This window comes from Canis aureus, chromosome 30 (genome assembly GCF_053574225.1).
Source record: "Canis aureus isolate CA01 chromosome 30, VMU_Caureus_v.1.0, whole genome shotgun sequence".
NCBI classification, from domain to species: Eukaryota; Metazoa; Chordata; class Mammalia; order Carnivora; family Canidae; genus Canis; species Canis aureus.
The window spans coordinates 26696324-26719020 of record NC_135640.1 but is presented as its reverse complement, the minus strand read 5'-3'; the positions used below and the strand labels follow the sequence as shown (position 1 = coordinate 26719020).

At 38.1% G+C, this 22697-nt stretch overlaps 1 protein-coding gene and 1 long non-coding RNA gene across 10 annotated transcripts in view; one reads left to right on the top strand and one right to left on the bottom strand.

Moving 5' to 3' along the window:
- The window catches only part of LOC144301802 (uncharacterized), a 467418-nt gene that overhangs the window by 125148 nt on the left and 319573 nt on the right, over positions 1-22697 (bottom strand). For 6 of the 9 annotated variants that reach the window (XR_013368689.1, XR_013368684.1, XR_013368682.1 and 3 more), the window contains one exon: positions 13016-13094. This is a non-coding gene — a long non-coding RNA (uncharacterized LOC144301802). The other 3 variants (XR_013368686.1, XR_013368687.1, XR_013368685.1) reach the window with 3 other exon arrangements.
- Positions 1-22697, top strand: part of CYYR1 (cysteine and tyrosine rich 1) — a 106235-nt gene that overhangs the window by 36956 nt on the left and 46582 nt on the right. The gene's annotated exons all lie outside the window — the stretch shown is intronic.

Here is a 22697-nt window from a genome sequence, read left to right as displayed (position 1 = left end):
AATTAATCAATTAATGTGCTCATCCATCACATCATTTCCCTAGGAAAATTTCTCTGAATCCACACAGGTAAGGTTCCCTGGCTTTCTGCTCCTACATTTGTATTTTTCCATCACAAGTGTTTACAATGATCAGTGTTTACAAATTCTTGGCTCTTTTGCTTGACTCTTTGAGTGTAGGATCTTTGGCTGGGCCACAGTAGGTGCTCAATAAATATTCATTGAACAAAGAAACAAGCAAATGTAGCATCAAGAAAGCCGAGAATAAGTCTGGAGAACATAGAAATGATATACCGGGGGAATGCAGAAATAAAGATAAAAGCACAGATGAGAACAGAGCTGGTTAAAGGGCTGTAGTTTTAGTGGTGCTCAGGTAACATCAGGAAGCAGGTACATTTCCATTCCCATGTCTCAGGGCTGCTAGTGTTATAAAAATAGCGACTAAAAATCAAAGGGGAAAAGTTATCATTTTCTTTCTACCTAAGTATTGAATTTTAAAAGCAAAGCTTCAGGCCTTTTCTAATCACATTAGGGCAACTCCTGCCATGCTTTTCTAAAAGGAAAGCCTCTGAAGTGTGGGGGAAACGGTGTTTAAAATATACTAAGTAAGGTGACTTACACCTTCCAAAAAAAGTCTGAGGTTCCTGCCATCCCTTACTTTGAAATGCTATAATTTGATATTGCCTTCCTTTGGTAATGTACACTATTTCTGAATTCATATAGATCATACACACACACGTTTGTTAAGAGTATAATGAAGCATCTCATAGAAAAGTAGACCTTAGTGCCTGTGTAGCTTTCAACAATATATCTTCCCTTCTCTCTCATGCTTCTCTGGAAACTTAAGTCTTAAGTGACCTTTCTTAATGAGACCTACAAACTCACTGGTGGTCTATTAGATAGACAAGCTACAAATACCTTCCAGCGGGAGTACTTCAGGATTCACTTAACTCTAGAGCTTAATAGAGAAACTGAGGCAACCCTCGGGGAGTGGGATGTGAGAGTGCCCACTGATCTATCATGGTAGTACATGCAAGAAGAACCCTCAGAATGCTGACACTGTGTATAAAACAAATGAAATTAGAGAGCCTTTTAAATTTTAGAGGGTGCTATAACAAAACCTGATTTAAAAGTCATTGACTTCCCTCTATAGCCATAGTAAAAGTCTCATAAGCCTGCCTCTCTCCACCCAAATGAATAGAATGAACAAACCTTCCATGGTACAGTTCGTTATAAAGGCAAAAGTATTCTGAGCTGAGCCTCCTTCGTTTATCCTTTTATAACTTTCCTCCTTCCTCCCCCCTTTTTTTTGCCCACACTCAGCAAAAAGCTCCTTTACACTAGTTTATTCTTTTATCCAAAAGAGATACTCCTTTTGAGTCATGTTGTCTCTGTGCCACTCTGCTTTCAGCAGGAATTGCATCTAGCAATTGCAATGTCAATAGACAAAATTTCCAATGACTTATGGGAAACAAAATGAACAAAGGATGAATGAGTGAATGAAAACAGCAGAAGTTTCAGGTAAGGTGTATTTCTATCACAGCCATTCTGTAGAATGGGAACAGTCCTATTTTCCTTGCAAATGTAAAGAGTAAAATTAATTACTTAAGATTTATGCAAATGGTTATCATGGTACCAAAAGTCCCAGCTGGAAACAGCATACTCAAACCAGCAATCGAAGAGCATTTAATAAAAGGAGCCTTTGTAAAGGTGCAGATAGGGACTAGAGAAACCAACAAAAGATGGTGCAGTGTTCCAGGCTATCAACAGCTGAGAGCATCCCTAACACTGAGGGATAAGGAGCAGGAGCAGTGACCCAAATCCAGAGAGAGTAGCTATATGCGGCAGCCTGGTAGCAACTGACTGGAAGCAGAGCCAAAGTATCATAGAGCTCATTCTCCCTTTCCTTCCAACCTCCAGTCTCCTGCACTCGGCTTTTGGTGCCCAAACCCAGGGTCACCGAAGTCAGAAGGCAAGTTGGTCTGTTGATGCAGTTGTTATGGGTCAACATTCCTGACTACTGAGCCAGATGGGGGAGGGTGGAAGGTCGGTCAAGAGGGGTAAGACAATATCCAGTGCATTAACACATAGTAGAGATGCAGTGAATGGCCACCGACTGAAGACTCTGAAGCTGAGTGTAATGGAATGAGAAAGCTGTAACTCATATTCATTGATTTACTCATTTAACATTAGCCCTTTATTAAGCCCCTGTCATGTAAAAGAATTCTGCTAGTGCCTGAGCATACAAAGAAATAACACACGATTGCTGCCTTCAAAGAGTTGTAATGGAGAAATCAGACAACCAATAAGCAGATGACAATACATCATAGTGATATTAGTGGAATATTGACAAAGTATTTTGCAAGGTCATTATTTTGAGATTCTGGTTGACAAATTCCTTAAACTGATTTGAGACAAATGCTGACATAGTGCTACAAATACTGGTGACTAGCCTAACATAGGTACTTAAAGCTACGTGTATTTAGAATTTGATACAGAATTTTATATTACTTGAATCAGTCTTAAAGCAATTACATTTGAGCCCTGAATTCTTAACAAAATCTTCTAGACCTTTTGCCTTGAAAGAGTAAGTGGCTTTGGCTGGTTATGTTACATAAACTAGTGTTTGCTAACTTTCACTTTTGCAGTTGTTCTGCTCACAGAACCATTCCAAGAATTCCACAGAAAACACACAAAATAACAGGACACTCAACTTCTAGATACGAGTAAAATTTCTCCATTAATAAAACATAACTTTATTATGGCAAAAAGCAGTCATGCAGGCTGATTGTGAACAGCTTGAATTCCATAAGTGTTTCTCAGCTCTGATGAGTTTCATAACACACAAAAACAAGCAAGGCTGACAAACCTAAGCTTCACAGTGTACCTCGTATGATATAGAGTGGGTTTGTTCTAGTCTTCAATGGAAGAACTGTTCATTTATTTACCATCATTGTGGAGCTGCCATAAGTACTTATATGTCAGTATTCCTGAGAATATTTATGAGTGTTGCTCCACAATTTATCAGTTATCGCTAGAAAAGATGGATTTGGTACAATAACATAAAATTATCCAGAAAGGAGCCATCATGGGTATTTGCCCAAAGAAAATGAAAACACTTATTTGAAAAGATATATTCACCCTTATGTTTATTGCAGCATTATTTACAATAGCCAAGATATGTAAGCAACCTAAGTGTCCATAGATAGATGAATGGATAAAGATGTGGTACATACATGCAGTGGAATATTACTCAGCCATAAAAATGAATGAGATCTTGCCACTTGCAACAACATGGATGGACCTAGGGTATTAAGCTAAGTAAAACAGGTCAGACAAAGAAGACAAACACCATATGATATCACTCATATGTGGACTCTATAAAAATGAACAAACAAACCAACAAATGAACAAATGAACAAAGAAACCAAAAGCAAAAACAGGCCCATATCTACAGACAACAAACTGGTGGTTGCCAGAGGGGAAGCAGTGGGGGATGGGCAAAATGGCTGAAGGGCAGTGGGAGATACAGACTTCTAGTTATGGAATGAATAAGTCAAAAAGATGAATGGTACAACACAGGGAATATAGTCAATGGTTTTGTGATATCATTGCATGGTGACAGTGGGTAGCTACCCTCTTGGTGAGCTCAGCCTAACATATATAGAGAGAAATTGAATCACTATGTTGTACACTTGAAACTGATGTAACATTGTGTGTCAACTATACTTTTATAAAAAATAATTTTAAAAAAGGAAAGGAGCTTTCAAAGATCCTTTGTTTCCTCTATTTTTTATAAAGATTTTACTTTGGGGGTCGCTTGGGTGGCTCAGTGGGTTAAGCATCTGCCTTCAGCTCAGGTCATGATCTCAGGGTCCTTGGACTGTGTCCTGCAATGGGCTCCCTGCTCAGCGGGGAACCTGCTCCTCCCTCTAGTCCTCCCCACTGCTTGTGTGCTCTCTCTCTCTCTCACTCTCAAGAAAGGAAAATCTTTAAATATTTTTTTATTTTTTTATGTAATCTCTACCTCCAGTGTGGGGATCAAACCCACAACTCCGAGATCAAGAATCACACACCCTACCCACCGAGCCAGCCAGGCACCCCTCCTATAGCTTGAAGATCCGTTATTACCGAAGGCCTAAGAGCTAACTCCTTCATAAGGACTCCAAATATACTTCTGTTCCTCAATCATTCTTGCAAGCAACCTAAGGGCTTAATAAGATAAAATCCAACAAACATTGAACCACAGTGACCTCTGTCAAAAAACAACATTACCTGCAGCTGATAATTTTAAATTAGGTAAAATAGAGACTGGTGATATTGTTCCTAACTGTTGCAAACTGTGTTTTCCTGAGCCTTCAGGATCTGGGTCTCTGTGTACCATATTCTTTCTTGGTCTAGCCAGCCTCCAACTCTGCAATAGTGTGCACTTATTCCTAACCCATGCTATGGCTGCTGCTGGATCAGCAAAACCATGTTTTGTTAGGTTTAATCCATTTTAGGCAAAGCCAAGAGCCATCATTTGTATTTTAAGGTTTAAATAAAAATTGTGGTTACCTATTTTCTTCATAAACGCTATGCTTTACAAATGTAATGCATGACACTCATTAATTCCATATGTGAAACATATGTAACAAAATCTGATGTGATAGACAAAGAATGGGCTTTGAACTAAGCATACTTCTATTCAAATCACCTCCTCTGCACCTACTAACCTGGGGATCTTAAGCAAGTTGGTAAACACCTCTGAGCCATACTTTCTTCATATGTTAAGTGGCAATGACAATATACAACTATCAGATTGTTGTGCGAAATAAATATGTAAAGTATCTTTGTAGAGTACAGAGAGGAAGGACTCAATACTTATTTTATTTTACTATGTCCCTTTGTTTGCTGTCAGTAATGGACTGGGTATCTGAAATAGATACAAACCAAAAAAACTTTATGGTGTTAGCTTGCCTGTCCCAGAAAACCTTTGTTGAAAAGGCTCAGAAGAGATTTACTTGAATGCTCTTCCTTCTCTTGAACACTTTCTTTGTCTGATGGCCACAGATCATCAGTAACCAAGCTCCTCAATAACAGGTCAAATTGATTTCCAATTAGGAAATTGCTTCTCTCTTATTAAATGGTACCTTCCCAGTAGATTGAACTGAATCGTAGATTTTATGTTCATTTTTTCCTCATTTTAGAGTCTTTCCAAAGTTGCATCAACAGATTTCTGGAAAATATTTAACAGGAATTTCGAAAAAGAAACCAAAGGCTTTCAATGCAAACCTTTTGAGCTAAAAGCAGAAAGTTAGTTACTAACAGAATGATATTTTGGCATAAAATAGATATATTTCTATTCTACCAAAATAGCTACTTTTTGACTGATAGTTAACTAGATTTCTTTCAGAACATTTTCAGATTTTTAAGTTTTTCCTTTACCTCTTTTTAAGTAGCATTTCTAGAATTTATTTCTTGAAGTTTCCATGTGATATTTTCAGGAAACAGTTCATTCCTTTGAGCTTTTTTTAAAAGGGTAATAATAATGTCTTAACCTTCATTATCTCAGATTTTGTAGAATACCATATTTCTGGAGAACACAACAGGTGAACAGAACCTCTGATCGCTGAGCTGTTTTATTTGAAAAAAATATTCTCCTGGGACCTATAAAAAGATTCTGATACCTAAAACCTGAATTTAGCTTTGAATTTGGCAGCAGAGCTCTTTGTAAAATAGCAGTGTTCTGGAGGAGCTGAGCTTTCTTTATGTATGATTCATCTGGCCATATTCATGCAAAATAAAAGAAATGTACAGAAGCAGCGATGAAATGGAATTTCAACGTAGGCCAGTTTTACTTGATGAAAACAGAACTATTCAACAATCAAGTAACTGTCCATAAAAGGAAAGATTTCTAGATTTGTGGCTGATATAAAGAGCTCTGTACTAGGTACTCCTTTTTGGTTGACTTTCTGACCTTCGAGGTTTATACAACATGCATTGAGAAAAAATAAAAGTGGTTTGACTTTAATTGGTTATGTAAATTGGGTTATTTTACATAATTAAAATATACTGAGCTCACACAACTTCATGCCTGAAAAAACAAAATAAAACACCATAATATTTTAGAAATTGTGCTTGCTAATTTCAAATTCCAAGCCCCAGTTTATTGACAGGCCTACTTAGTTTGGTAATGTTTTGGCCTGTGGACAAAGGAAAGTAGGAAACTGGCCATGCTTTTGGCCTTTGCTCTGGCTCTAATTTGCTTCAAATGTCCAAATAACCTTTTATATGTTTCCTGGGCAGAATAAAGTTACAGGAGGGCAGCCTTTCCCCTACTTCATTCATGTCATAAACACAATATTTGCAAGAAAGAAAAATAGAAGAGTCCAGAGCTTCTTTACTGAAGGGGTCAACTTACTTCATTACCTAATTCATTATGACTGACGGGCTTGAACTTTTGGCTTATTTTGTGGACAGAGAGGAATGCCTTCACTCAGGCAGATTTAAAAAATAAACCGGGCTATAGCGTTTGGAGGACATATGATTTGTCTCTAAGTGGAGTTCCTGAATCTTAGGATGACTTCATCTTTCTCTGATATCTGGAATCCTGAAGCAAGCTCAAGGGTTAATATACCACTTTAAAGATGAAAACGAAACAAATAAAACCAAGAATCAAAGAAGCAAAGTGCCTTCCATTGGACTCACACAGTCACCTAGCCAATAAAATGTTGTAGTAGGACTCAAAAATAAGACCTGTATCTCCAAGGACAAAAACAGAATAGAAATACACAGACGCTAGTCAGGGCTGAGGCCTCTGAAGAATGATTTGATTTGTATTTTATTTTAAAAGGTCACTCACTTTCATGTGGAGAACAGATTGTGAGGAGCAAGAGAGAAAGCAGGGACTCCACTTTAGAGCCATCCTGGGGAGCCTGAGAGAGGATTGGGACTTTTCCTTGAGTAATGGCCTGGGAAGAAAGGTCAGATTCAGAGTATGTTTTGCAGGAAGAAACAATAGTACCTGTAGATAGATTAGATGGATGAAGTTAGGGAAAGAAAATTTCCAGACTTGAAGTGTTCTAGACTTCTACAATGAAAGTGAATATCCCTCAATCTGAAATAACCATGGAAGGATGGCAGTGAAGTGAGTCTTGCCCATTCTGCTACTACTCAGCCTTTCTCTCCAGACCATGGAATTGTTTTGAAAGCTGGTTCTGATCCCTCTATAAGCTACAATAAAGAAGAAATGTGTATAAATAAATAAACAAACATAAAATAGAGGCAAGACTAGCTATATTCTGTTATTAATTCAAGCATATCTTTTTTTCAATAGCTTCTGGTGTTGTCAGTCAACCTCATCTAATCCACCAGAGTTCAATTTCTAAAATAATATGATTATATCTCTTCTCTACCTGATACTTTCAGTACTTCTTCATCCCCTGACAACACAAGTCCAGATTCTTAGGATGGTCCCAAGGTGCTTTGCAGTCTGGCCTTACCTTACCAGACTTCCTTTCAGCTGAAGTCCCCATGCCAGCCCCCCCCACCAGCTTGCCCCCACCTCTGTGTTCTCACAAAACTGAATATTTCTTTCTTTCTTTCTTTCTTTCTTTCTTTCTTTCTTTCTTTCTTTCTTTCTTTCTTTCTTTCTTCCTTCCTTCCTTCCTTCCTTCCTTCCTTCCTTCCTTCCTTCCTTCTTTCTTTCTCTTCTTTCTTTCTTTCTTTCTTTCTTTCTTTCTTTCTTTCTTTCTTTCTCTTTCTTTCTTTCTTAAGATTCTATTTATTTATTCATGAGAGACACACAGAGAGAAGCAGAGACATAGGCAGAGGGAAAAACAGGCTCCCTGCAGGGAGCCTGATGTGGGACTCAGTCCCAGGATCCTGGGATCATGACTTGAGCCAAAGGCAGATGCTCAACCACCAAGACACCCAGGTGCCCTGTTCTTATCTTCATACTTCTTGTGCTTTGTGCCCAGAATATTCTAGCTTTCTTCCTGGGCCTGGAAAAACTTATTCATCTTTCCTGTACCAATAACCAAACTCCTTCCTGGGAATTCAGTTATCCCAAGGATAAAACCACCCTTGAATTCATTTTCCTGAACGTGTTTTTCACAATTTATGACCAATAGCTGTATCTCCATCTTTCTTAATTCACAATGAGATTCTCAAGGACAAGAACCAGGCCTTTTAATTTTTTTTTTCATCATCATATCCCCCAGTGTATGGTAGGTGCTCATCAATGCTGACTGAAATAAATTAAAGTCTATCACATCATAAAAAATGATAGCAGGTAAAATAAAATATTTTCTCTAGAAAATCAAGCTGTGAAAGCAAAAGGTCCATTTTGATAAAAAAACAAAACTAAATTTTGTGAGCAGTTAAACCATTCATAAATTGGGAGAGTATTCTTCTGCTATATAAATAACCCTTAAAAATACCATCTGTGCATTTTTCTAAGTGTTTTTAAGTTCTTTTTATCCCCCAAAGAGGGGTGCTGTTACAGGTGCCTTCAAAATTGTGATAAAAACTGTTGGATCATTTAACAGATTCATATGGATACAAAACTTTGCAAATAATTTTGGAGGCTTTCAAGTCCACTAAAATCCCTTCATAGAATAGATCAAGACTAGTTTAAAGTAACTTCTGTAAGCTTTTAAAAATAATATAAATCTTCTCTGTCGTTGGAGTAATGCTCACATAGCCAATTGTTACTATTCTCATAGTGTAAGTCCCCAATACTGTGGTTGATCTAAATGTGCTAATAAATAAAGGTGAAATATTTGTAGTAGACAGCATACAGTTTTGACAAATTACCACATAGAACAAGACAACATCAATGTAAAACTATGTGAATTTTCATTCCAGATAGAATTCATTTGCAAATAATGACAGTGTAACCTTTTCAATCCATACCACCACATATCCTTTCCTGAAGGACAAAACAGCTAACAAGGAGCTCCAGAGAGAGAGAGAAAGAGAGAGAGAAACATTATAAATCCTACTCTCATCTGCTAAAGAAGTGACCTGAATTTCTTTCCAAATATGAACAAATATTTTTTTCTTTCTCTTCCTGTTTTTTTCTTTGCCTTTAATTCAGAAGTTATGTCACAGATGAGCTATAAGTAGGTTTTATCAGAATATATAGCATGTGTCCAGGACCCAGTGAAACAGTATTTTGTTAATCATTCTCTTTGGAATGAGATATATTCAAGAGTTCAACAGAGTTAGCAGTCCATCAGGAATTCTGTTTTAAAAAAATAGATGGAAATATTATTACTTGGTCAAAGTTAGAACAAATTCAAGGAGGCCATTATTAGCTATTACTGATTGATATGAATTTGAATGTTACTTTCAGATAAGTTGGTCCTGATGGTTTTTATTGGAATTTGTTTGAATTTAGTGTCCACTCACTCCTGCTTACAAAATATAAGAATTTAAAAAATACTTGAGCATATCTCAGTATGAAAATGTATTGGCAGAACTATATCTATTTGACTAGATTTCTTTAGTATACATATAAAGTAATTTCGGTTGGCTAGATATCATTGATAGGTGAATTCATTGAGAAACAAGGTTGCTGACTTCATCTCTTAAAAATACCTCTTCCCTGGATTATTGCAATTGTCTCCTGCTTTATTTTCTCCTGGCAGTCTCTCTTCTCATTCCCCAACCAGAGGGATTCTTTTCAAAACCCAATGTTGGATCATGTCAGTCCTCTGCTCATAATTCTTTAGTAGTTCTCTATGTCCATGGAGGATTAGAGCCAAACTTCTTAAATAGTCTACAAGTCCCTTTAGACTTGACCTCTTAACCTCTGACTTTATCTCCTACCATTATCCCTCTGAGGCACTCTCCTTCAGCCACAATGACTTCCTTACTTGGATGTATGAGACACAATTTATGCTACTGCACTGGCTGTGCTGCCTGCCTGGAATGTCCTTTTCCAGGTGTCTGCTTGGCCAATGCCTTCACCACCTTCAAGTCTTTGCATCTCAACTCACTTGCATCCCTATCCCTTCCTTTGATCCTCCTTATCCTGCTGTGACCTATTCTTTTATTCCTTGTAGAATTTAATATCTTCTGACAATATTTATACTTTATTATGTTTACTGCCTGTCCTCCTTACTCCTTCTAAAATGTAATCTCTTCAAGGACAAGTATCATAATAATGTATTCCAAACATTTGAAATAGTTAGTACTTGGCACATGGTAGGTTCTCAGTAAATATTTGTGAAATCAAGTGAGTGAATAGATTGACTATACAGCCTAAGATTTACATATTAATTCATTCTGAGGGTACGGCAATGAATAAGAAGACATGATCGTGTACAAAAACTGATGGTCCCTCTGACGTTAGGATCTATATTAAAATGTTTGCCACAAATCACAGACAGCCCTGAGTAAAGGAACAGGGATGGTTCTACCAAATCTATTCAATTTGGGAAGAAAAGACATCTGTGGTAAGGATTTTAATGATACTTCAAGAATGTAAATTACTGCCTAATTTTTGAACTCAGAGTGGCACCTGATCCTGAGCCCTTTCTCTTTCTTAAGCTAATCATTTGGTGAGGAACTAAATTGAACCATTTGTTGGTGTGTCAGAAGGCTGAACATTAGGAGGATGATAGTGCAAGAACATCATAAAGTATGGAGCTACAAAGAGTAAAGTAGCATAATTTCTTCTTTTCACAAATAAGATTAAAACATTAGCTTTATGGGCAGCCCGAGTGGCTAAGTGGTTTAGTACTGCCTTCAGCCCAGGGTGTGGTTCTGGAGATCCAGGATCGAGCCACGTCGGGCTCCCTGCATGGAATGGAGCCTGCTTCTCCCTCTGCCTGTGTCTGTGCGTCTGTGTGTGTGTGTGTGTGTGTGTGTGTCTCATGAATAAGTAAATAAAATCTTTTTAAAAAATTAGCTTTAAGAAGTTAATGCCCTAGACAACCATGTCAAGTGTCCAAGTTTGGATCTCAGATGGGTGCAGATAATTAGGACCTGATTTGATAGGACCAGACGCTGTCTTAGCATTGCCCTCACAAATGCACAGAGTGGCCCCACCCACAGAGTTAAAGATCCAATGTCTTTAGCAGAGCTGTGTGCAGTCATCATAGGTGCTGTGCCACACACAAAGATTCATTGATGTTGTTGGCCAAGACTCAGAGCTATGTGAGACGAACACTGACATGCCCTCAGGTTATGGTCTGTACAGTTTGCTATAACAGAATACCATATTGAGTAGCTTAAACAGTTAACATTTATTTCTCATAGTTGTAGGAACTGGGAAGTCTAAGATCAGTCAGCATGGTTGGGTGTTTGGTCAGGTCCCTCTTCCTGATTTACAGACAGCAGCTTTCGTGCTAAGCAAGATGGGAGACAAGATGGAGAGAGACCAAAGCTCTCTGGTCTCTTTTTATAAAGGGACTAATCCCTTTGCGGAGGCTCTACCTTCATGACCCTATCTAAATCTAATTGCTTTTCAAAGGCCCCACCTTCAAATATATTGCATTGGGATTAGGCCTTCAACATATGAATTTTTAAAATATTTTATTTATTTATTCATGAGAGACAGAGAGAGGCAGAGACATAGGCAGAGAGACAAGCAGGCTCCTCACAGGGAGCCTGATGCGGGATTCGAGCCCCAGACTAGGATCACATCCTGAGCCAAAGGCAGATGCTCAACCACTGAGCCTCCCAGGTGCCCCTCAACATATGAATCTTGAGGGGACATAAATATTCAGTCCATAGCAGTTCCCAGGAAATATCTGTATGTGCCTGTGTGGAAATTTTCTGGAGTGTCTTAAAGGTTTAATGAAGAATTTTCTAGGCTATCTCAAATGTGAGGATTCCCTCCTCTGTCCCCTCTGCATCCTTACTCTTACCTTTGCCAATATGTCTGATTCCTCATCTACCTGAGTCCTTTCCTTTTAGAGAAAGAATAAAGACGAAAATATTTTAACGTAAACTAAATATATCTAAATGGGTGAATAAGTTTTCTGCTGCATTTTTCTTTCAGTAGCAAGCCACTTCTAGGAAATAATTAGGTTTATCTGACAGCAGTACTTGAAAGATTAGAAGTAATACCATATTAAAACTGCATATAATAACATGAAAAGTAAAAAATGGATTCTAGAAAGAATTGGCTCAGATAATCCCATACAGGGTGTTCTATTCCTATTCTTGTAATTCACCTTATTGATAGGTACATTATTTTTAGCCTCAATCATAGTCAAAGTTATAATTGGATAGATTATCCTAGTGAATTCTTAAATCCTGGCTAAACATTTCTTTTATTATTTCCTAGAATCCCTTCATTACTTGGTAGCTTGTAGAATAATCTTAATATTAAGTTAAGCAAAGAATTTTAAAGCAATATCCCTTGAAATATTTAACACATTCTAGAGGCCAATTTTAGCGGCTCTAAGTTTGACCATTATCATACCACTATTGTCTATTTACACAGATAATTAAAAATTGATTACTTTTTGGGAAGCCTCTATAAACATATCAAAACTAGGGAACTTATCATCCAGCAAAAGTCATCAGTTAAATATTGTCATTAATATTTTTGAGGTGCAATTTCCAGAAGAATATATTTCATATTTTTAGCTTTAATGGTAGTTAATTTTCTTATGATCACTGCAAACTCAAGATTATTTTTTCATAATTTAGGAAACTTTGTCCATTAAAAATTCATTAATATTTATCAAATGAGAAAAAAATCCCTTTTAATGTGCTTTTAAAATGTCTTAAATATGTCTTGTCCTGTAATCCAAACTGGCTTTCAAGTAGCCCCCTGTGAACTATCAGACTGTCACAATGATATAAATTATATAACAAAAGACATTTTACAGTTATTTAAATAGCACTTTAGAAAGAATATATGATCATAGGACCAAATCAGTATTTTTGTTAAAGACTTGAAAAACAGATTGTATGTCAATAAGCCTGCGCATCCTAATGGTAGTAAAAAGTACTTTTAGACTGAGATCCTCACATTGGCTTTGCAGGTGATATAAAACAAAGAGCCATAGTCTACCTTCAATATGCCATCTTCTTCCATTTCATACAACTGCTTCATTCTAAAGAATTCCAGTGACCAGAAGGAACTGTATTAACTGAAAAAAACCAAGTAAAAAATGAGTGTGAGAACAAACCTTCGAAGGAAAAAACGCCCATGTAGAGGATCTAAGAAAGTGAAATTTCATGTATACATTGTTCCTTAAGATTTCAATTTTTAAACACTTTTTGTATGAATGCCGTTCTAAGGCATTGTAGGAGGTGAGTAAAAGTACACAAACTAACATTCTTGGAGTTTATAGTATCGATGTAGGTATTATTTCAGATCAAGTATAGAGCCACATAAATGGTATAGAAAGACATGGTGTCAGAGTAGAAGAAAGAAAGAGACAGCATTTCTGAATAAAGAGATCAAGGAGGATTTTATTGAGGAGGTAACATTTAACGAGTTGGGAACAAGGTTTACAAGGGTTAATTGGAAGACAGTTGTTAACCCAGGAGGACTGAGCAAACTAAAATAAGTATGGAAATGAAATTTGGAATATTTGAAAGGCTTGGAAGGCTAGAAATCCAAAGCAACTGACTAGAGCAACCAATATGTTCTTAGATTTTTTTCATGTACTTTTTGGCTTGTGGGACAGAGAGTATCCACGAGTGAGTTGTGAGTTCAATGGTCCCATGATAAGAGAGACAACAGCCATCTGTGCTATCACATTTACCATGTTGAATTATAAAAAGATAGTCCATTTATAATTTCTCTTTCTATATCTAATATATTTCTATTATTCATTTAATAGCTATCTCTTGAAGAAGTGTGGTGTGTAGTGGTTGGGAGCAGGGAGATTTGGTTTGGGTTCTTTTATATTTGCCTTTAAACCTCAGCTCCACTAATTATTTATAATCTCTCTAAGCCATAATTTCCTCTTCTGTAAAATGGGGATATGCTGCTTCCTTGCAGAGTTCCTGTGCATGTCAAACGAGATATTGTAAGTGAAAGCCTTATCACTGGATTGAAGGTGGTTAATGCTCGTTTAGCTCCCTCCTACCCTGATCTTTCCCAGGCTCTGTTCTGTCCCTCCTTCCGGGTCTCTTTTCTTCACCCACTACTAGGGCTTCTTTATCGGTTTCTCTACTCTCTAGATTCTGAAATAAATCTTTTTTAAAAGATTTTATTTATTTATTTATTTATTTATTTATTTATTTATTTATTTATTTATTTAACAGTGAGAGAGAAAAAGAGAGAAAGCAGAAGGAGAGGGGGTGGGATAGGGAGAAGTAGGCTCCTTGCTGAGCAGGGAGACTGGTGCAGGGTTTGATCCCAGGACCTTGAGACCATGACCTGAGCAAAAAGCAGACACTTAACTAAGCCACCCAGGTGCCCAGATTGTGAATTAAATCTGAACCTAAATAGGAATAATTTAAGGAGGCCCTACCCAATACTTGAGACTCCAGTCACTGCCTTGGTAGTAGCTTAGCTCTGACCTTGAGTGTGTTTCTCTCTTTGGACTTTTGCCCAGTCACCTCTTTAGAGCCCTGGTCTTTCTAAGACCTGGCTTCTGTTTTCTCTTGGCTAAACTCCACTACCTTACTTTATCCCTTTTTTTATTGGCTCTGTTGCCCTGGACCCTGGTCTGGGGAATGGAATCTTGCCACTTCTATTGAACTTGAATGTCACCGATGTATAAGGCCTGTCTGTTTATTCAGTGCATTCCCTGATTCTGGATTGGGTCCTGGGCTTATGCCCTTCAAAGATTTTGTTTGTTTTTATGGAACTGAGCCACCCTTCCCACAGCAGCTTTATTAGAACACTAACTTGGGTCTTTTTCCATGCCACTGGCATTTCCTTGCACCCTGCAACTAAGGAAGTATGTAATTGTATGTGTGCAGAGGCCTGGCATGGTTCCTGGCACTAGTCCCTCAGTCTGCAGGGATTTGAACCAAGCCTGTCCACACCCACACCATTCTTAGGTGATACAAAGGTAACTAAGGCAAGTCCTCACACTTAAGGATTGTATGACAAAGTAGGGGAAATGACACAAGTGCATGACTAAGTATAGTGCAAAGCAGGATATGGGTAAGTGTGCCAGAGAACATCAAACATGGCGCAAATTCATCGTAGCAAGAAATCAGATTAGGTAGGCACATTTCTGAGCTGCCATGTTCAAAGTGACATCTGAGTTGGGCTTTCAATATTGGATATCAACCAACAGATAAAGGAGAGCACACAGCTAGAACACAGAAGCAACATAAACAGACAAAGGGTACCGAGAAAAGAGTAATAAGTAGTGGGTGGGAAGGCTGGAGAAAATCTGGTCCAGGCCTAACTTATGGAAAATATTGAATGTCTGGCTAGGGAAAAAGCACTTACCGTGATGAATATTAGAGATCAGAACTTAGTATATAGCTGCACAGGCGAGGCGCTATCCAACCCCAGGAGGTCCATTCTCAGACCCTGGGAGTTGGCAAACTTCTGTTTTATTTGGCCAGATAGCCAATATTTTCAGCTTTGCAGGCCATGTGCTCTTTGTTGCAACTACTCAGCTCTACCTTTGTAACTCAAAAGAAGGCACAGACAGTATGTAAACAAATGAGTATGGATGTGTTCCAATAAAACATTTATGGACACTGAAAGTTGAATTTCACAATATATCACTTTTTAAATTTTTTCCAACCATTTAAAAACATGAAAATATATAAAATATATGTGTGTGTGTGTGTGTGTGTGTGTGTTTAGCTAATAGGCATACAGAAATAGGCAGCAGATCAGATTTGGCCATCAGGTTATTGTTTGCAGACCCCAATCTAGACTCAATGTGAATGGTACATAGGCCGTGGTGGAAAACCACTGACGGGGTTTATTAAAGACAGGCATGATACTGTCAAATCTGAATAAGAAATAGATTAGTGGGAAGAGAGATGTGAGATAAGAGACCTCCGTTCAAGCTGTGTGTCTCCGTGTCTGTGTGTGCATGTGTGCTATTTTTGACACAGTTTGTAACTGCCATGTAGACAGAGGCGTTTGACCTGGACCATTTATTCCTCTACACTCTCTATTTCAAAACATCCACACAATGCATGATCATCAGCTTGACACTGTGGCCAGCTCTCCGAGTGTCTTTTATGAAAGAGAATGGCGGAAGTGTTGAAAGAGAATAAAAGAAGAAAAACAGTCATTCTCAAGGTTGTAATCTTTGTGGGGGGTGGGAAGTAACCCAAACCCTGGGGTCGAGGCAGTCAGTAGTAGTTTCCTTGTTGGCAAAAGGAAACAAAGGAGCATTCACTTTGCAATAACCTGGTCCTATTTTATCATAACATCGGATAAAACATCCTATAAAATCCACTGTGCTCTCTATTACTCTCCATTTTAAAAGCCAGCACTTGGACATGTGTCAGAAATCTTGGTTCAGTGACCTTCTGCTTCAGAAAGCTTTATCTCATTGTTGATATGCTGTCTGCATTCCAGCACGTGGCTGTGGGTATCTATTTGCAGCTGGCTTTATTGGATCCATTTCTTTTGTTCGTCAGAGTAGAGTTATGTGGGCCAATGACTCGGCAGAAAAATTCCATGACAAAGTTCAATTAGAAGATTCTTATATGGACTTTGGTGTCTTGGTTACCATAGTACTGATGGGTTTCTGGACTCTAACATCGTAGGCTGTCAATCTGTGACCTTTAAATGACATGACGTTTCTAATGTTTAGTGTGTGTATAGTACTGTTCCTAGCAGCAAGAAACATCTAGAATAATGGATAGAGGTTCTACAGAGGCAAATCTGCTTACTAAAGGAAATACTTTTCTGTCAGATATAGATACAGATGAGCAGAATGAGCTTTCTCAGAAAATAAATGGCAGGCTGAGTCAAAAAGAAGTTCTCTAGGACAGTTTGTTAATTTGGGACAGGTGACTTGGACTCTTTCTGTTCTAATGCTATAGATTCCACTGAATCTCTTTTTCTGGAGAACTCAAAGCATATTTTAATAGTATAATTCACACTTTCAGTATTTCACATTACATATACTTAAAAGATTAGGCTTGCTTTTTATAAGATTTTTTTTGCAAATAGAAAACTTATAAATAGAATACCATTATTACCATCATTACCATTAATATTTTACCAACATCAACAATCTGACGTAAAAAATAATGACATATAAATTCAATATCTTTTTGAAGTCTGACAACAAATATACTCATTAATTACCCAAATCTATAAAAAGTAATGTTTTTTAAAAGACTTTGATATATCTTTAAATATAGTCTAATGAAATTTTTCAAATAGTGTATAGTTGATCAGCATTATACCTTGTCCTAACTATGCATCAATCCTTGGAATATAGGGTTGGCTTTGTTGTTCAATAGCTGATCCAGGAGGACGCCCTCCCGCAACAGAGCATAGGAGACCATGTGGGCTGCCAATATTGGACGCATTCACTCTTGAAGGTAGTGATAACATAAAAGTGTTTTCAGAGACTGCAAACATGGGCTTTGGGTGATTGTTAATGTTTATCATATATCATATAATGTTTATCACATATCATAATTTCCTTTGCATTTTTCTTCATACTCATACATAGAAAATACACTAGTGCTAATAAATAAACAACTCCTTACTTCACTGCTTAGGTGTCACAGCTGTTAAGCAAGCAAGACTGGAAATGGTACCATTATTCTCTACGGCTCTCACAGCATTGATGTAAAATAGTATAATTCATTGTATCTCATCTAGGCAGGCTTTCTAGGTTTCTTACTGAATTATTTATGTACTTGCATTTGAATACCAGCCTAAATTCGGTAATTCTGCTTGCAAACTTTTATAGTTAAAACTAAAAAATCCCTCCGATACAAGCAGGCTATGTATTATTTTCCCCGCTTTATGGATTTGAAAACAAAGACTAGAGAGTTAAAAATTGACTTACTCAAGGCAACATAGGTAGAATCCTATTTAACCAGATCTATGATCTATGATCCATTTAACCAGATCTATGCTCAGCTCTGCTGGATCCTACTTGTGCTCTCTCCATTGCTTTGTGCCACATCTTAAGAAAATCATTCCAAAACTGGCTGCTGTGTGAAACCTAAGGAGTGCCTGCCAGTGTTCAAGTTTCCTGTCCTTGAAGGGCTCTTAGGAGACTATACTTCCCAACCAGCCCTCTCATAGTTAAGTGGGACCATGGGAGTAGCTGATCATCGGACCATGAGCAGAAGTGATGTATGTCACTTCTGGCCTGAGTTAGGTAAAAGGCTCTGTGGGTCCTTTCAACACAACCCCTTTGGGGGCAAGCATGGAGGCCATATGTTAAGAGAGTGGAGCCAAAAGATGGAAAGAGCCTGGATCGCTGAGTCACTGCAGGGAGGAGAGCCGGCACCGTGAGTCACTTGACTTAAGCAGACTTTGAGGAAGAAATAAGCTTTCTCAGTTAAGCCATTGAGATCTGGGGCTTGTTAGTCATGGCAGCACAAGCTCAGCCTATTCTAATACAACCATCTCGATTCTGTCTACAGCTTACTATCAACACTTTAGCATTACCTCATGGAAAGTGTGTAGTGACATGGTTTAATTTATATTTTTAAAGGATTGTTTTCTAAAAGCCTATTTATGACACTAAGCAGTTATTTATGATGGATGATGTTACAATATAAGCTTGACTTCAGGATGTGTGGTTTTGATCCCTGACTAATTCTCACCAAACCAACACTAGTGGTGTTAACTCACACTGCAAATTACGTTGATGACAATCAGACTTCTATCAAGGTTCCCAGTGATATCTCGGCTGCATTGCTCTTATTTGAAACACTTGCCATAAAGCTATCAAAGAAATCCTTGCAAGAGTCTTTATTCTCATGAACCACCACTGTAAATCATCAAAAATCTTTGCATATAATTTCACAGCAAATGAAACCAGTACTTGGAGTGTCCTAGGTAATGACAGAATGAATACATTAATCTTACAAACTCTGCTTTGTCATTTCCTTCTGGATACTCAAAGACACCTTTTGCCTCAGTGTCTCCAAAAATAGAAGCATCCCCAACCTGCATCAGCCGATTCCAGAATTTATGCCCATTGTATTCCTGTTCTCAGCTCAGAAAACACTCATTACCCCAGTAGCTCAAGTCAGAACCCCCTGAGACTGGTAACCATTTCAAAAAAGTTCTTGGTCCAAAACAAATCCACCCTTTCCCCTCTCTCCCTCCAATGGGACCTCATGTCCAGACCTCATTCCCTGTCATACGAATTGCAGGAACAGCCCCTCAGGAATCTCTCAAGCCCCATTCTCTCACTGAACACAGCTACAGGAAGTATCTTTCTAAAACGGGAATCTGGTTGTGCCATTCCCCTCCCTGCAAAGGAGGAGCTAACCTCTTTGGACTTAAAGATCCCTTACCATCAAGTTCCTGTCTGCATTTGTAGCCACATCTCTTGTCACTTCTCGACTGCAATTTTTGCAGCAGACACGCAACACTGCTTGTTTTCCAAACATCTGAAGCTACTTCACACATCTATGCCTTTGCACGTGTCCTCTGCTGGAATATTTTTCCACCTTGTCTAACTGGCAAATTCCTACTGCTTTCTGCCTCTGCTTATATGTCATGCCATCTGTGAAGTCTTTCCTGACTCTGCCTCCGGGGCCCCTCAGATGTTACTTTATTCCAGTGGTGACTTGGAACTTACACTTGTCACCCCCACCGTACAACCTTTTGTATGCCAAGCCCCTCCAACGGGGGAATAGAAGATATATGGTAGGTGCTCAATCCATGTTGAACGAATTCATAACTCTCCCATGTTGGCTCTATTGCCTGACATTAACATAATTAAGAGGATGTCATGTTTGTATGTTGACATTCATCCTATGTCATCCTGTGATGTTCAATGGGTAGAAAATGGTATTGTGTCATTTCCTTCTTGAGGGAAAATGTAATTTCTTTCAGCAGTTTGTTAGGTGAACTGAAAATAAACACTTTAATTTTGAACCTGTTTTTACTTGGATTTGGGGTTTTTTTTTTTTTTTTTTTGGCTTTTTGTTGCACCAGATTGACTTATTTTTGTAATTCTTCTTTGGCTTACAGCAATGTTATTAAATGATTACCATTTTTCTTAGGGCTGACCTCATTTTCTTTTGCAATGGATGCTTTGGCTCTGAAGGGGAAACCTGTTGAGAAAAGTCAGCCTCTGGTCTCTTGGTTCATATGGGCATCTGAATCCTGATTTTGCATAAAAATAGATTTAAGAGAACAGCTATTCTAAAATTAATAATCAAACAATGGGAAAAGTAAAGATGCCTGTTTTTTTTTTAAGGGATTACATTTCAATGATACTACATTGTTTAGTATTTATATTTGGTTCTCTTTTTTTTTCCATATTACAGGACAGCATATGTTCCATCAGGACATTGCTGTTTTTGCCTCATTAACTTGAAAGCCCTCTCTAGTCAGCATAAGGCATGTTTGGATGAATACTGCAATAATCTGCTGTTATAACTGGTGGCTGAGTCATCTGTTTTTACAGGATTGGTACCGTAAAGAACTGAGTCATACGTCTCGTGTCAAAATTGAGTGTGAATTTTAAAGTCGAAAGTAAAATGAGCCCTTGAGTATACTCAAGTGAAAATCACAGCAACCTGTGGGCTGAGGGTTTTTGTAGCAAATATTTGATTTTTTTCTCCAGTCGTATTATTATAGTCTTTGTATTTTCATACAGCAAGTGGAAAAATCCAAGCTCAGAGCTCACTAGCACTGTCATGAAAAGGATGATATTAGAAATGATTCTGGTTTCTCTGTGATGAGCCATAAACCTTGATTCTTTGTTCATTATGGGCTTCATTGGCCTGTAGAGTTATCAGTGGTCAAGTGTTTAAATGAGAGACCAGAGGCATTTTAGCAAGTGGGCACCTGTCTAGATGGGGTAGGGAGCCTACAAAGGTATGCACCTCTTGTGCCTATTTCTCCTCCCTAAAATGGAAGGATTCTGAGCATGGGTGCCTGGGTCAGGTATCCGAGGTGAGATTCAGAGCACAGAACACCTGATGATAGAAATGGGTAGAGAGCTGCTTCAGACCAAGAGCACCAAGTTGGTGCTGTTACATTCAGCTGTTACATCATGATTTAACTCTGAAACTAGGATCAGAAAATCTGCTTTGGGGAAGTTGAGTTTGCAAATGTAGCTGCCCCTACAGTTCACCTTCAAGTCTTTTTAAAACTGATTTTCTTTGTCTCCTTACTTAGCGTTGGCCCAGGATGCTATGGAAAACACAATGCAACAATGGTTGAGAATAATATTTATAGAGTTTGTGAATCAAAAATTGAAGTGAAACATCATTAATACAACAGTGGAGGGAAAGCCCCCTAAATGTCAGAAGAATGTCACAGTTCATAAGCCGCTCATGCCTGGAGAATACTTAACATAGTGCAGATTAATTAGATTAAGGGCATGTTGATGATAGGGTGACGGTCGGTTAGAGGCAAGGTGACATTGATTGTGAGCAAAGTAAAGACAATGGATTAGGAGTCCAGTCTAGTTAGGGTAGAGAATGAGGGCCTTGAATTTTTCATAAGCTCTTTTTCTTGATTAGGAAGAGAATCTGAAGCCTCATATCATCAGCAGAAGAGTGACTGCCAGTGGGGAGTAGGTGGTGTATTGAATTGACTGTGAATGGGTACAAGGGAGCTTATTGAGACAGCAGATAAATTCTATAGTTGGTGGGTGATGGTTTATATGACATGCACAAAATCATCAAATTCATCAGGCAACGTTTTTAATATTTATGTACTTATGTCAGTTACACTTCCACAAAACCCAAGCAAAACAGAGATCGAATAGAACCATGGCGGACCTCGATTCTGTATTTCTCCCAAGAATAACTAGTTCCCAATGTAGCATTACCTCCATTTCTTCTCTCACATCTACAAAAAAGCATTAAAAAACATTTTTGTTTGGTTTTTGTCCATCTTAACCTAGTTTCTTCAGAATGTACTCTTTTTTTTTTAAAGATTTTATTTATTTATTAATGAGAGACACAGAGAGAGAGAAGTAGAGACACAGGCAGAGGGAGAAGCAGGCTCCATGCAGTAAGCCTGATGTGGGACTCAATCCTGGGACTCTGGGATCACGCTCTGGGCCGTAGGCAGACGCTCAACTGCTGAGCCACCCAGGTGTCCCCAGAATGTACTCTTTGTACGGTGCTAAGTAGACAATAACTTTTATTTTCTTAAACAGCGGTTCCTGATTAGCTATGTGACTCTGTGCCCTCAAACTCAGTCTCAGAACCTTATGATCACATTGGCTTTAGTATAACTTCTTAGGAATGATAATGATAACAGCTCTTGTTTATTAAGCACTTCTAATGTTCCAGGGACTCTGGTTACATACCTACTTATTTCATACTCATAGCAACCTTAGGAGTTAGGCACAATAAATACGTGCATTTTTCTTGCAAAAAGAAAAAAAAATGAACTTCAGTGAAGTTGAATAGCCAATGCATGGTCATATCGTGAAATGTAGCAGAAATTTAGTTAATCTAGTTCTATCTGTTATCAAAGCACAACCTGAAGTTCTCTGGACTCTACCACCTTCCAGCAGCTCCCAAATTCTCATGGAAAAGAACATCTTAATTGCAACTCACACTTGTATTGCTTTGTACATGCTTGGGGATAAAGATTTTTGGAAGAAATATTATTCTAAATAATTCACCATACCTTGGTGGCC